At 39.3% G+C, this 16,127-nt stretch overlaps 1 long non-coding RNA gene across 5 annotated transcripts in view; it reads left to right on the top strand.

Moving 5' to 3' along the window:
• The window catches only part of LOC148718510 (uncharacterized), a 122,196-nt gene that overhangs the window by 28,910 nt on the left and 77,159 nt on the right, over positions 1-16,127 (top strand). For 3 of the 5 annotated variants that reach the window (XR_015993707.1, XR_015993711.1, XR_015993710.1), the window contains exon 6: positions 9,793-9,813. The exons of the other annotated variants lie outside the window; for them this stretch is intronic. This is a non-coding gene — a long non-coding RNA (uncharacterized LOC148718510). The remainder of the gene's footprint in view (positions 1-9,792; positions 9,814-16,127) is intronic. 5 annotated transcript variants of the gene reach the window in all.

Genomic DNA, 16,127 nt, shown 5'->3' with positions numbered 1-16,127 from the left:
AAGCATAATGTTTACAACAGAACAATGAATGCTGATGGTGTGAGGGCCTCCCATGGGCAGACTGGTCCATCCAAGAGGTTTCTGATAGTGTCTCAGACTTTCTTCTTTGAGGAAGTATTCTTTGTGCCTTTCAGGGTAGCTAATGGCTTGGTATTTATCTAAGAGTGCAATTCATTCATTATTAGGAAATTTTAAGTTCAAATAATCACAAATCACCCATCGAATCTGAAAGTTCTTATAAGAACTGCACCGCAGCTTGGTATACTGAGTTGTAATCTCAGTGGGATAGAAGTCTCGTCACACCACGCATGCCAGAATGGCGGAGTGTAAACTGACTTCTGCAAACGACTGAACTATTCCATTTTAACAGATCCGTTTTAAGCGTTACCCTTTCAGACAGTTACACGCGCTAGGTATTTGGGCACGTTGGTGCTTTATTTTCACATTGAATTGATTAGTTTTTGCCACGGAAGTTTAATTTCTCCCTCCAGAGGTAAATGGATCGTTAGATGGACATGTAAGATCTAGAAACCTTACATCGAGTCGTGTAGGAATTATGATTACTTCATGGCTGCAGACTCTGAAAAAATACATATGGTTCGTCTTTGTCGGAAGGGGTTAAATATCAGTGAATTTTTTTGTATTTCAGAAAGAAAAACTTTTTCATTTGACAGAAATTTTTGTTACTTGAGCCTACTTTCACAGTATCTAGCGGCTCAAGGAACAATATGATGCTGCTCCCAGGCCTCCTTTTGTACCTTTTGTACACGGCAAATATATAATAGGTAAAGTGAATTTTAAGTTAACTTTTAAAAGAAGTTGCACCCGATACACTCTATACAATCGCTAAGGAATTTTTTGTTAAACTTAAAAGTATTTCTTTACGAAAAGATTTTGCGCGAGTAATGCTTTGTTGTTATTTCTTTTTGCAATTAAAGTACTAATCGTGCACTTAGTGGGAAAGGAATAACTTGTGATTGAGCTGCAAGGAAGACAACTATTTTTTTCCAAGTATTCAGACCTCGAAAAGATTAGAAAAGCAAACGTGGACGCGATAAGTAATAAGCTGAGTGCACAAATCCCAGTGCAGTCAAAATCCCGGAAGTGCGTTTATATCTTGCTGACTGAAAGCGCATCCTAGAAGACACTGATCTCGATTAAATGCTGCAAACAATTGAGCTGTTCCTTTTAACTGATCTATGAAAACTCTGACCTTAAACCTACAGTTGCAAATCTTTCGACCGCTTTGGCGCTTAATTTTTTCATCGTGAAATATTACAGTAAAAAGTTTATTTTTGCCATTGCTAATGCTTCTGCCACTATGGCATACATACATATGTACATACATGTACTATAATTTGACTCGAATTTTCAGAGTAGCTCTGTTGAGCTAAAATCTTCGAGAAAGAAAAATACACAAGTCTGTCAAATTATCATGGAACCACTACCAAAACAATAATTAAAAAAATTATTACTAAAAAAATTCATTTTCCTTGTGGCTATCTTAAAATCTTAAGATAATTTAATTGTTCTCATGCTGTGCGGAGGTGAATCCCAAGTTTTTGCTGCTTGATATCGGATGCACTCAAGACCATATTTTGTTGTTTTTGGTATAGGTAGAGTCAGAATATTCTTTCCTCTCAGCGAATAACTGGAATTACGAAGAACAAAAAGCTCTTTTAGATACCCAGGATACATAGAAACAAATAAGCTCTTGCAAACTACCATTAGAGTTTTGTAAAGGCAGCTTCCAGTATATAAAGATGCTATCTTTGCTTTCTTCAACATATCATACTAACTAGACACTGGATCATTAAAAATAAATCGTAAAATACGTTTGTTCAAAGACTCTAGTTTATCACAATTTCTATTGCCAGAAAAATGCCAAATAAGAGAGCAATATTGAAAGTGTGGTAGAATAAAAGCTTTCTATAAACGCAGCATTACATTACTGGTAATAATGTTTTTTTAAATCTCGTAAGAACAGCAAGTTGCTAATTAACCTTATCAAATCCTTGTAGATAGTTACGCCCAATAATTCAATTGAATTCTTGACAGGAAAAGAAAATTCATATTCACTATTCACACCAATCACCATTGCCTGATTTACAATCATGTCATTTCACTCTTGCCGACTGTTAGCAATTCCAAGTTCGGAAGAGGTTTCACAGCTCTAATCTGGTCTATATGCTGAGATGAAATCTGATAATATATCTTGATACAAAGGCTCAAGTTTTTTTGCTAGGTTTCGTTCAAAAATATGTTATTGAGGGCCGGAAGAACAGATACGGGTCTGTAGTTCTTTTTACAAAATTCATTGTCCTTCTTAAATAAAGGGGTCACTTGCCCTTTTTTCCAGCTTGAAGGATAGTAACCTAGATTGATTGAACAGTTCATTAGTTTTGCAAGAGGCTCAGATATCACAGATGCAGAGTCCTTCAGTAATCACGGAGGCATAGGGTCATGGCCGCAGGATTTACGCGTATTCATTTCTAACAAAAACTTCTCCACTTGCTGTAGCTTTTCAAATAGTCGGTCACTCCCAACTCCCAACGACAGCAACCACTCCAGCTACACGACCTAGTTCTCATATATGTTTACAAAGTTTTTGCGGAACATACCAGAAGCTTTCAACATAACTATTTTAATTTGATCCTATTGCATCATACAATACCGTGCTAAAGTAATGCAAAGGATGATCGCGGTTATCGCGATATATCGGCGATATTTGAGCGATATTTTATTATGGGGAGAGTGTAAGGTAATGAACCGTAGTAGACATGATTATAGTTTTCTCTTGTTATTTTTATTTTTTATCTTTTTTATTTCCGGAAAGCAGAGAGATATTTTTTTTACATGTTACACTACTTATCAGAAATACAGATTCTTGTCAATATACAGATAATATTTATCCAGTAAGGCTTATTCGGTAAACAAACAGCAATTTGTTTTGTTTGGTATTTGTTTTTTCTTTGTTTGTTTTGGCGTTTTAGCGTTTGAGGCTCTGAACAAGCTATCTAGAAAAGAAAGCAACAACGACAACAGCGCTTTTTTCGTTGTTGCTTTTGTTAGTAACAGCAACATGAAACAACATCAAAGTCAGTTTAAATATAAGATCTCAGTCCGCCATTAGCTTTTGTGGATTTGGTTGGATTTGATTTGATGTGATTGGTTCTAAGTTGGTCAGGCTTTTGCATTCTGCACTATTTCCACGTTTGTTCTCGGAAACCTAAAAAATACAGACTCAATTGAAGTCCAAAATCTGAGTACTTCATTTGTCCATGTGGGTTTTCAAGGTTTATAGATTCATACATTATACAAATTAACGAAAGAATATTATTCATTCCACTTTTCGCAGTTATTTCTCCGACAAAAAAAAAGAAGAAAAACGAATGCCATTAGTGCTTGTCATTTTATGAAAAGTCTATATTACTTTCCTCTGAACTACTTAGCTTAGAAGTGAAATAATTTTGCTAACCTATCCTAATTCAATCTTTCCTATTTTCATAATTATTATCGTTTAGTGATTTTTATGTCATGGTGTTTCAATATTCACCGTACGCAATTCGAAATAAGAAATGACCTGCTTACCAAACTGACTGAACAACCAGTGGGAATCAATGAGAGGCTTATGACCTTAAGAATTGCCTTGGAAAAAAATCAGAATGCAACAGTAATAAGTGCTTATGCGCCAACTCCTAATGATGAAGAGGAAGTTAAAAAGGCTTTTTATGCTGACTTGGATGAGCTCATTTCTGCCACACCAGCCCAAGGCAAACTCATCCTACTAGGGGATCTTAATGCCAGAGTAGGAAGAGATCACAACATCTGGGAAGGTATAATTGGAAAAATTAAAGTAGGGAAGGCTAATTCCAATGGTAACATGGCACTAGCAAAATGTGCAGAGCATAACCTCCTGATTACCAAAACTGTCTTCAGGCAAAGAGATTCAGTCAAAGTGTCCTGGCAGCACCCAAGGTCAAAGCACTGGCACTTAATTGACTATGTGATAGTGAGAAAGAGTGACCAGCAATATGTGCTTAGTACAAAGGCTGTCACTGCAGCGGATGAGTGCTGGACCCGCCATCGGCTCATTTCATCAGTGATGCGACTCAAGCTCAAGGCTCGGAGCAAATGCCATAACAAGCCACAAAACAGAAAATACAATGTTACTGGCCTACAAGATGAGGAATGTATACAGAAATTAGTAAAGAAGCTGAAAGAGTATGCGCCAGAAGAACTCCCTACATATGTCACAGAACACTGGGAACAATTAAAGTCTGTCATCACAAAAACATGCGATGAGGTGCTTGGCTACCAAAAGAGGAAACATAAAGACTGGTTTGATGAAAACAACTTGGAACTGCAACAGCTGATAGACAAAAAGAGAAATGCTTTTCTACAACTGAAACAAGACCCGAACTCTACTGTCAAGAAGACCAGATATATGGAAATTAAAGGTACTCTGCAAAGAAAAGTAAGAGAAATAAAAAAACAGTGGTGGAGGGAGAAAGCTGAAGAAATACAAAGCTTAGCAGATCGAAATAATTCCAGAACTTACTTCCAGGCTACTAAAGAAGTATATGGCCCTTGTATGCAAGGCCAAGTTCCACTAAAAAGTGAAGATGGTACAACTGTTCTGAAAACCAACAAAGAAGTTAATGCCCGATGGAGAGAACATTTTGAAGGCCTATTTAATCAAGAGACCACATACAATGCAAATGTGATCAACCTTATAACACAGCAGCCTATCAAACAGTCTCTATGTGACACACCAACTCTAGATGAAGTAAAGAAGGCTATATTAAGAATGAAAAGCAATAAAGCTGCCGGCCCAGATGGTATACCAGCTGATATATATAAATATGGTGGTGAAAAGTTACAAGAACAACTTCATCAGCTTATTATCAAAATCTGGGCGGAAGAAAAAATACCACCTGAAATGAAAAATGTTAATATAGTTAAGATCTACAAGCGAAAGGGTGATCAGTCAGAAAGTGGTAACTACAGAGGAATATCACTCTTAAGCACTGCCGGTAAAGTCCTATCAAGCGTACTTAATATGAAACTCCAGGGTATCGCAGAGAAAATCCTTCCAGAAAGTCAATCAGGTCTCAGACCAAATAGGGGAACAACTGAAATGATCTTCTCTGTGAGACAACTTCAAGAAAAATGCATGGAACAGAACAAACCACTATATTTGGCATTCATCGACCTCAAAAAGGCATTTGATATTGTTGTTAGAGAGCTGCTTTGGGATGTGCTGGCAAGATGTGGATGTCCTCGGAAATTTATTAATATGATAAAACTAATGCATGATCAGATGACAGCAACTGTGCTTGTAAAAGATGGTGCTTCCACACCGTTTGAAGTAAAGACAAGAGTGAAACAAGGTTGTCTAAAGGCGCCAACACTGTTTTCCATCTTTATATCAGTCGTGCTTCTCATTGCATACCCAAGACTACCAGTACAGTTGATTGAAATTGCATTCCGCTTTGAGGAAAAACTCTTCGACCTGCGAAGATTACGTGCAAAAAGTAAGATCTCTAAATCTGCAATAGTTGAATTCCAGTGTGCAGATGACAATGCCATAGCAGCACATACTGAGGAAGATCTACAAAATATACCGGATGCTTTTAACTATGCATATACACAACTCGGCTTAAAGATAAATGCCAAGAAAACTCAAGTTCTCTTCCAACCCTCTCCAAATGACATAGTTAAAACTCCACCAACTATAAAAATTGGAGAAACAGTCCTGGAGAGCGTGGATAACTTTACGTATCTCGGCAGCACTTTATCTTCTCATGCAAATGTGGACGCAGAAGTCAATTATCGAATACAGCAAGCCGCTGCAGCTTTTGAGAAACTCCAGAGTAGAGTGTTTCAAGACCGAGACATCAGGTTAGACACAAAAATCAAGGTGTATAAAGCCATAGTTGTAACCACCTTACTATACGGATCTGAAACATGGACAATCTACCGCAGACACATAGCAGCCATAGAAAAGTTCCAGCAACGATGTTTACGGAAAATGATGACCATTAAGTGGCAAGATTGGAGAACCAATCTCAGTGTTTTGGAACAATCAACCATGTGTACTGTGGAGAGTGTGTTTGTGAGGAACCATTTGAGGTGGATTTGCCATGTAATGAGGATGGAAAACAACAGACTGCTAAAACAGTTTTTTTACAGTGAACTGACAGAAGGTAAACGAGATGTAGGAGGGCAAAAGAAAAGATTTAAGGACGGGCTGAAAAGTCACCTTAACCAGTGCTCTATTGACACTAAAAAAGTGGGAGAATCTGGCTATGAACAGAACTATTTGGAGGAAAGCAATAAGAGATGGAGTGGAAAAGTTTGAGGAAAGGCGTTCAAAAGGCATAAGGCTGAAGAGGGAAAGGAAGAAAGAAAGACAAGAACAGCCACGGACAGAATTACCACCAGGCCTGTGTTGTACAGAATGTGATAGGCAATTCAAGGCTCGTATTGGCCTTTACAGCCATTACAGAACTCACCATCAGTCAATGATGTGAAATGGACACCTATCTTCTATACAGAAGGGGAGCCAACGACGACGACACACTACACAATGAATATGTAGGTTTGTTCAAATAGAACACACATATTCAATAAGTAAAAACATGGAGTAAGGCTATTGAATTTCTAACCTTGTGATTGGTTGAACGCAGGCATATCATAAGCTTGTAACCTAGCTCCGACAATTATGGTCTATCGAATTTGAAAAATGTTTCAAAACGAAGCAGTTTTATTTGCTAAATTTGAAACATTGGTTTACATGTTGTGATGACATTAGTTCGGAGAGTGAGAGGTTGAGGAAAGGTTAATATCTATGGCAATAGATCCTAATTGCAACTCAAACTGGAAGGAAACACGTGGGTCCTACTACGAGGCCTGTGCACCCTTCTTTCTTCTCCTGCGTTGAATTCTTCACTTGCACTTTTAGACAAATAGCATACCATTAGCTACGCTGAAAGGCACATTAAAGAATCCTATTTCAAAGAAGAAAGTCTGAGACATTATCAGAAACTTCTTGAATGGACCAGTCTGCCTATATGAGGCTGGCACACTTTCAGTATTTATCGTTCTGTTGTAAACATTTTGCTTAAGTATTGATCAATCTTTAGTTCAAGTAATCACAAATCGCCCATTGAATCCAAAGGTTCTTAGAAGAACTGACATGCGGCTTGGTGTACTGAATTGTAATCCCAGTGGGAGATAAGTCTCGTCCCACCACTACTCATGCGAGAATGGACTGGTGTAAATTGAATTCTGCTAACGATCAAGTCATTTGGTTTTAAGAGATCCGTTAAAAGCGTTACCTTCTCGGACGGTTACTTGCGCTAAGTATTTGAGCGTGTTGGCGCTTCATTTTCACGTTGAATTCATTAGGTTTTGCTACGAATGTTTTCATCGAATCGTGTATTAAATATGATTAATTTATAGCAATTCCTCCATACTTGAGAGAGACAACTAGGGCTTTGTTTTTTTCGCCTTTTTTAACTCGTGAACTGCTGCATGCGCATGTGATGAACGGCGCTCGCTAGCTCGCTCGGTTGGTCGATTCCTATAAACTTTTTTCTATTCTAGGCTTTTGAATGCATTTGATAGTTTTTGCCGAGTGATAAACAAACGCAATGGCGACCTTTGTTGCTAAGAATAGTGTTGGGGTGAAAAAGAAGCCAATGATAATCTTGAAAGAGTAAAAAAGTATACGTTTTTCATTTCTGAATTTAAGTTTGCCCAATCTCCGAGTACACTTTTATCTCTTGCAGCGTATATTTCATTTATGGTGTCAATAAATATTTCTATTTTAGATTGTATATATCTAGGAAAATGATCATGGTGTCCGAAAAAGAAAAAAAAGAAAACAAAGAAAGGAAGTTAAGCAAAACGCAAAATTTACTAGAGTGCGGAGGATTTGAACCACTTACGTCGCTTCCCCTAGAGCGATATCTACAGCACTGCTTTTTACCAGTAGGCCACTCAGGCACCACATTAGATTTTTTTGAAACCTTATCTATGTGTTCATTTTACATTTAAAACGCTGCTCACCATAGTCCAATATTGAAGTGTCACTCACAGCCAACTGCTCGAAAAGTGACTTGTTTGATGCTTGTTTGGTATTCCTGGAGCTGTATCGACGTTGGAAAGTGGTTCACAAGTGGGAACTGAGGCGAAATAAGCTCAAGCATAAGTTCAATCAATCGATATCCTGTTCCTTCAATGGTTTAACTCGCACTGTGTATGCGTAGGTTATTAGTGTAAACATCCTTGTACTTGTTTTCATTCTCGTGCTAATAATTATCTCAGAAGTGCAAAACAGGCTACCTGCGCGGTACTCAGTTGCAACACAAACATACGCATAAACATAACAAGCTAATGCGCAGGTGGGTACAGCTGCAACATATATAAACATGAGTACAAGCGCTCAGTCGATATTATGTTAAATAGGGACATGGTTGGTATAAGCAGTATAGTGCTTGCTGATTGCCGGAAAGTCTTCCGCTTATGTTTATCCTTACGCTCATGCCAACCAAGTCTTAACTAGACAGTGTAAGCATACAAAGGAGGCAACGTTTTGATAATCTTATGCATATATGCTTATCCTTATGTCCGACCGTTCCATCTAGCGCAAAAGCTTTTACATGCCTATCCCTTTTCTTGCGTCGCAAGTAATTACTGAGCTCAATCTTGGAACAATAGTTTTGTGATAAACAAAACAGCAACCTTTTGAACTTTTTTCCACAAACCTTTACAGTAAAATCTGGAACAGTAATTGTCTTACACTAAATCCTAATCAGGCTATATTTTCTGTCTTTGAGGCCTAATTTAATTTCACATCATATTCCTCATAATGTTCATTTACCAGTCTAACGATTTATACCCTAGTATGGAAATCAAACACCCATTTCAATTGACGACACAAATTACATTGGCTTATTCAATTCACACGTTGGCTCACAGAGCCTTTCTTTGCTTTTTGCTTTTTTCTATGACGACCTTATTGCAATTAGATGTTTCCACTCCGGAAGTCAGTTCTGTCGCTAACCAATTTTACTCGCGACTAGAAGTTAAAGGACTTACATAAATGTGTTTTTGTGATATCTCAAAACTTTTAATTATGAGCAACAGAACTTGATCCTTATTAAGGCAATCGTTTAGTTCTTAGTTAGGATATCTGAGACATTTGGCGGCTAAAATTGGCTTGCTTAGTTGACGGTTGACGGTAACAATATTGCGTTTTTGACGGTTGAAGGTTAATATTGTGGCCATTTGATGGTTGACGGCTGACTCCATTGGGATCCTCAATTAAGCTCTACAAATGTCTACAAAAGATACTGTCTCATTGTATGCAATATGAGCTCTACATTTTGTCTTCAGATTTTCATTCATCGTATTATGCGTTGGTTTTGTTGTTTTAGCGAAGATAGCGTTGTTGCAGTGACAAATATTTTCTGCGATAGGTATCCCATGTAATTAACCATATTAATAAATAAATAAAAATTATTGAAAAAAATAAAATATGTTCTATTAACTTTTATTCCCGTAAATAAATCAAACTTGGAGTTCGGAGATATTTTTTCAGCTAAGTTGGTGTTTCATTATAACAACACTTCGCGGGAGCTAATGCTTAGAAAAAATGATACATTATACAGCTAGTCAGCTTATCAGTAAGGGACTGAGATGATTTTGTAAACCTTATCCTTTGTTTCCATTTTGTTTTTATTTCGTACTTGATAGTAATTCCTCTCTTTGTTTTCTTTTCAGACATGGAGGTGTTCCGAGCAGGTAACTATCTGCAGTAATGGATTATGGTCATCATAGAAATGTTTATTAACAGACAATCTTAACATGCTACTGAAGCGACTTCACAGAGTTACTTTGTACGTTTTAATGATTAAAGTGAATACACTCATCGATACTGATTCAGGTTCATGTATTTTCATTTTATTTTTATTGCACATTCTATTACATTAACTAATTAAACCATCTTTCTATACATGATCAACAACATCAACAATAGTAACTCGGTCAAATTAAAAGGGTCTCCATGGGAGGGGGGTTCACGTTGACGGTTTACAGTTAAAAATAAGCCCTTTGCACGGTTGACTTTTAAATTTTGGGTTATTTGGTGGTTGGCGTATAATGTTTGGGAATGTCGTTTTTAAAACGAGCTTAACACGCGAAATTTTCCTATAATTTTTCATAATGACGCGTTTGTAAAGAACTTTTAATTTATATCACCTTTCATTGATAAATGACCAACGTTTTACGATACCGGAAGTGTTTCCACCCCTGAAGTCAGTTCTGTCGCTAACCAATTTTACTCGCGACTAGAATTTAAAGAACTTACATAAACGTGTTTTTTGTAATATATCGAAATTTTTATTTATGAGCAACAGAACTTGACCCTTATTACCGCAATCGTTTAGTTCTTAGGATATCATAGACGTTTGACGGCTAAAATTGGCTTGCTTATTTGACGGTTGACCGTAAAAATATTGCATTTTTGACGGTTAAAGGTTAATACTTTGGGCATTTGATGGTTGACGGCTAACTGAGCAACAGAACTTGGCCCTTATTTAGGCAATCGTTTAGATCTTAGTTAGCATGTCTGTGACAATTGACGGCTAAAATTCGCTTGCTTATTTGACGGTTGACAGTAAAAATATTGCGTTTTTGACGGTTGAAGATGATATTTTGGCCATTTGATGGATGACGGCTAGTTCCACTGAGATCCTCAATTAAGGTCTGCAAATGTATACAAAAGTTACTGTTTCATTGTATGTTATATGAATTTTGTCCTCGGATCTCCCTTTATCGTAATTTGTATTAGTGATTATTCATAATGGACATTGGTGTCAGCTTTTATTCGCGTAAATAATACACACTTGGACTGGGAGGATATACTTGGTGTTTTATTATAACAACACCTAGTGGAGGCTTATGGTCAGAAAAAAACTATGCATTCTTCTGATTTAATACATTGACGTTAAAGGGAAAGTACGATCTAGAAAAAGTTTACTTATAGCAAAAGTTATTTGTTTGCATTGTCCTAACTGGCTATTCATTTGAGCTAAAAGCAATTTAGTGCAAAGAAGTACGTCCCAAAAATCGGCATTTTCAAATTGAAATCATTTTCTTTTATTTTGAAATGAACAATGACATCCCTACGTGGCAGCAAATAGGATTAAAAGCCATAGAATTGAAAGCCTATACCTGCATCCGAATTTGACCACCTTCTATCATTTTTTTTTTTTTTTTTTTTTTTTTATGGAACGGCACCTAGAAAAAAATGAAGAATAGTACCTGACGACCAAAGAACAATCTGTAGCACTTACACAGCAGTTTGCGGCGATACTTAACTGAGAAGAAATACGCACTCTAGATGTTCACAGACAATGAGTATGAAAAATTAAGAGTGGTACAGCTAGGAAACGTGAGTCACCTGTTCACGTGTACGTGCTCATAGGTATCAATTCCATTTTTTTCGCACTCATCTAGCTAAAGCTACTAGACTTATATGACGGTTCCGGATTGGGAATAAATCCGTCCCTAATGCCATATAAAAATGGACTAATTTTTATTAAATGCCGCAAGTGACTTAACGGTGTCGCAATAACTTAGAGATCCATCAAAGACCTGATCTCATAGGACTGTTGCAAATCATTTCGAAGTCTTGGCCCTCTATTTTCACATCGCTTCTGCAAATAGAAAAGGCGGAGGTTCAATTCAAAATGGAAGGAAACTCATGGGCCCTACTTCGAAGCCTGTGCACCCTTCTCTCTTCTCTTGCGGCAAATCCTTTAAGCAAAATGTTTACAATAGAACAATAAATGCTAATGGTGTGGGGGCCTCATATGGGCAGACTGGTCCATCCAAGATGTTTCTGATAGTGTCTCAGACTTTCTTCTCTGAGATAGTATTCTTTAATGTGCCTTTCAGCGTAGCTAATGGCATGGTGTTTCTCTAAAAGTACAATTCATTCATTATTGGTAAATCTTTAGTTCAAATAATCACGAATCGCCTTTGAATTTAAAGGTCCTTAAAAGAACTGTACCGCAGCTTGGTATACTGAGTTGTAATCGCAGTGGGAATGAAGTCTCGTCGCACCACACATGCCAGAATGGAGGAGTGTAAACTGACTTATGCAAACGACTGAACTATTCCATTTTGACAGATTCGTTATAAGCGTTACCTTTTCGGACAGTTACTCGCGCTAGGTATTTGGACGCGTTAGGGCTTTATTTCACGTTGAGTTTATTAGTTTTTGCCACGGAAAATAAATTTCTCCCTCCAGAGGTAAATGGATCGTTTGATGGACATGTAAGATCTAGAAACCTTACATCGAATCGTGTATTAATTATGATTAATTTATAGCAACTTCTCCTTACTTGAGAGAGACAACAAGAGCTTACCCTTTTTCATACAATATAATTTTTATATTGATTTTTTAAAAAAATAGGGGAACTGGTGATTGACCTCTCACAGAGGGAAGGGACGCAAAGATCAAAGGCTGCGATTATTGCTCATCTTTTCATTTTTTTGACTGCAGACTCTGAACAAATACATATGGCCCGTCTTTGTCAGAACAGGTTAAATATCAGTGACTTTTTTGTATTTCAGAAAGAAAAACTTTTCCATGTTGTCGTGTCTTATTTGTGTTTGCCTACTAAAATATTTTAAGAACGTAGCACGTGAATTCCAGCAAAGCGAGTTCCAGCAAGTTCACGTGCACGTGACCTTTTTTGTTTCTTTTTTTATGGATAAGTACTTTGGAACTCTAGTTTTCGAAAAGTTGGTATCTAAGTTAGTTTGTAAAGTTCGCGAAGGGTTTTTGCAAAAGATTCAGAGAATTTCGAAGCGTCGTGGAGCGACATAGGTAGAGAGGCTGATTTACGACGCTGTGGAACTCTGAAGAAAAAAGAAATTAAACGTGGAGTTTACAATTCTTCGAAATTCTGTGGATTCTGCGAAATTCTGCAGATGAATAAATAATTTCTGCGTATGGAGTCGCTCAGTTTGGTCGACAGCGACGACGTTCGGGAACAAGGAGTGCCACAAGAAAGAATTACGGTCTGGAAAAGGTCGAAAGCTGGTCACCTCGGTGAGATGACAAAGATTTTTGGCCGTTTAGACGAAGTGCTCAAGGATTATCGTTTTACAAGTAACGGAGCTGAGTCGTCGTTTAGAGGATCAATGGGCGCGGTATTGTTTCGTGTACAATGAAATTATAACCATTTACCGGGGGAAAGTGAAAGATCAAATTAAATAGATCGCTTCAATGATCAGACGCGAGTGTACGAACGATACAGCTTTCAAATTGAGCAGTTCCTGGCCCGTGCAGGACTTAAGAGTGGAGTAACAGAAAGCAGCGCACTCTCAGCTAAGGAACCAGGTGTTTCCGAAAAGTATGTTAGTCTTCCTGGAGATGCAAAAAGTTCTGTTTCGACTGGTCCTCGAAAATCGAGACGTTGAGGTCGTAGTTCAAATCGTGGTACAAGATCACGTAAAAATGCCGCGGTGGAAAGCGTTCTGGCCGAAGCGAAATTGACGCAATTAAAGAGAGCTAAAGAGAGAAAGTTGAAACAGCAGCTGTTACTGTTAGAAAATGAAATAGCTGACGCCGAGGACGAAGCCGATTTAGCTCGGATAAGGACACGTTTTTATGAACATTTGGATTCAGACAAGGGAAGCGAAGGGTCTAAAGGAGTGCCCATCATCGATGAAGCATCTACTAAGCCGGTTGCGTTGGAGGAGGTAGTACAGTACTCTGATCCGCGAGTGATGGAGAAGCTTGAACCATTTATTCCTGAGTCCTGCCCGAAAGAGGCTCAGCCGCGTACCATCGTTCCACCTCCGAGAACTCTTGAGGAAGTCCCAAGATCAACGTTGAATCCAAGGGCTCCTCCTTTCCCTCAGCCAAACAGTGGATGTGGAGCTTCATCCAAGCTTATTAAAACTGACAGTGCTAGTGTTCTCGAGAGGGCTGTCGCTAACATGAAACTGATTGCTACGGGCGTGAGCCTCCCTCCCCTGGAGGTAATGAAGTTTTCCGGAGATCCATGTGATTTCTTCAAATTTACAACACGTTTCCATCTGATGGTGGAGTCTCAGAATCTGTCTGATGAACAAAAGATGACCCGTTTGTTGCAGTTTCTCGAGGGCAAGGCAAAAAGGACGGTGGCAGGTTTCGAGGGCACGCCTGGTGGATTCAAGAAAGCTATGCGATTACTGGAGCTAAGATTTGGCCAGCCTCACATAATAGCCAAAGCATTTGTTGACGCTTTAATTGAAGGATCAAACATTTCAAACAGTGACAGAGAAGGCCTGAGAGAGTTTGCAGATTGTACCAGGACCTTGTACGAGACCCTAAAAGAAATGAACGCCCTGTCAGAAATGAACCTCTCTAACCTGGGGAAAATGTGCAGCAACGTGCCTACTGTCCAGCAGGATAGATGGAGAGATAAAGTGCAACGGATCCGCGAGCGAGGGATGTTGCCAAGCTTTAAAGACCTGGTGGAGTTCATAGAGAAACGCGCAGATGCTGTAAATGATCCAATCTTCGGACGAATTGGCGAAACAAGCAGAGCCGCTAATGTATCTGCCAAGAGAAATTCGAGAGTGCCCCCTTCCAGCAGAACTGACGGTAGAGTGACTACGCTAGCAACGCAGCTTTCTCTGCCTGGCCGGAATGGTCCACGAGGTACAGGCCATCCAGTTAAATGTATAAACTGTGGGGCATCCCACAAGTTGGCCGAATGCGATAAATTTAAGAACATGACTGTAAGACAGCGACGAATCTTTGTTCGAGGTAGAGGTCTTTGTTTTAACTGCCTGAGGAGGGGACATTTCCTCTCCCAATGCCTTGCTAAATCGAAGTGCAACCTATGCCCACAGAAACATCACTTCCTCTTGCATAACGCTGCGTTGGACTGTGTTGAAACCCCCTGCCAAAGCCAAGACCAAGACGAAGTAACTGCTAACACGATGATAGGCGATGGTAGGGCATCCTCTTCTGGTCAAAACCCGGACCAGGTTAGAGTATCTGCGAACGTAATTACGGCAAATGGTGGTGAAAGTGAACCCCCAACAAGTAGTACGGTACATTTTGCCAAGTTCGCCTCCTACAAGACGTGCAGTCCGACAGCATTCACCTCGCAGAAGATTGCTCTGCAAGTGGTCCCTTTAAGAGTGGAAGAAGAGAATGGGAACTTAGTGAGCAGGTGGGCATTGCTTGACACGGGAAGCGACAATCTACCGCCGACAAGCTGAGGTTGAGGGTGAAGAATTTCGAGTCCTTGGCAGTTTGTACCTTGACTGGGGAGTCAACAGTACGTGTGGGAAGAGTAGACCTGGCTCTTTTATCGATGGAAGGTCCAGAGGGCCATCGAATTGAGATTAAGGATGTCAAGGTTGTCGAACACCTCCATGTGAACATGTCTAGGCCGCAGGACTTGACGAAGTGGGAACACTTAAATGATATACCGCCTCCAGAGATTTGTGGAGGAGAAGTCACGCTGCTAATAGGAGCAAATGTCCCTGAAGCTCACATACACGAGGAAGTTCGCGTTGGAGGAGTGGGAGAACCATATGCGGTTCGTACTCTATTTGGGTAGGCTATTATGGGTCCACTTAATGGCAACATTAGAGGCCAATTTAACAAAGCAAACGTAAACTTTCTGAGGTACGGCAACGAGACGTTAGACCAGCAAATGAGTCAGTTTCTTGGTTTGGAGAACATTGATTCGATCATCAGTGGTAGGAAAGGGATGTCAGTCCAGGATCGAGAAGCCTTAAGCAAGCTTAATAGTTCCGCTCGCCTAGTAGATGGCCACTACGAGTTCGGAACGCTGTGGAAGCACGAGAGTCCTTGGTTGCCAAATAACAGAATGACGGCTGTAGCTAGACTTCGTTTCCTGAGAAGACGGCTATGCGCAGATGAGCAGTTGTGCTGTAAGTACCGGAACTTTATGGATGACCTCTTGTCAAAAGGATATGCAAGAAAGTTGACGAAAGACGAGGCTGCGGCTCGGAGCCCCAGGACGTGGTATTTACCACACCATGGTGTCTTCCACCCACACAAACCGGGAAAAATTCGT

The sequence above is a fragment of the Stylophora pistillata genome, chromosome 12, assembly GCF_964205215.1.
Source record: "Stylophora pistillata chromosome 12, jaStyPist1.2, whole genome shotgun sequence".
NCBI lineage: Eukaryota > Metazoa > Cnidaria > Anthozoa > Scleractinia > Pocilloporidae > Stylophora > Stylophora pistillata.
Note: the sequence above shows the minus strand (reverse complement) of the source record. Positions and strands in the feature narration are given on the sequence as shown.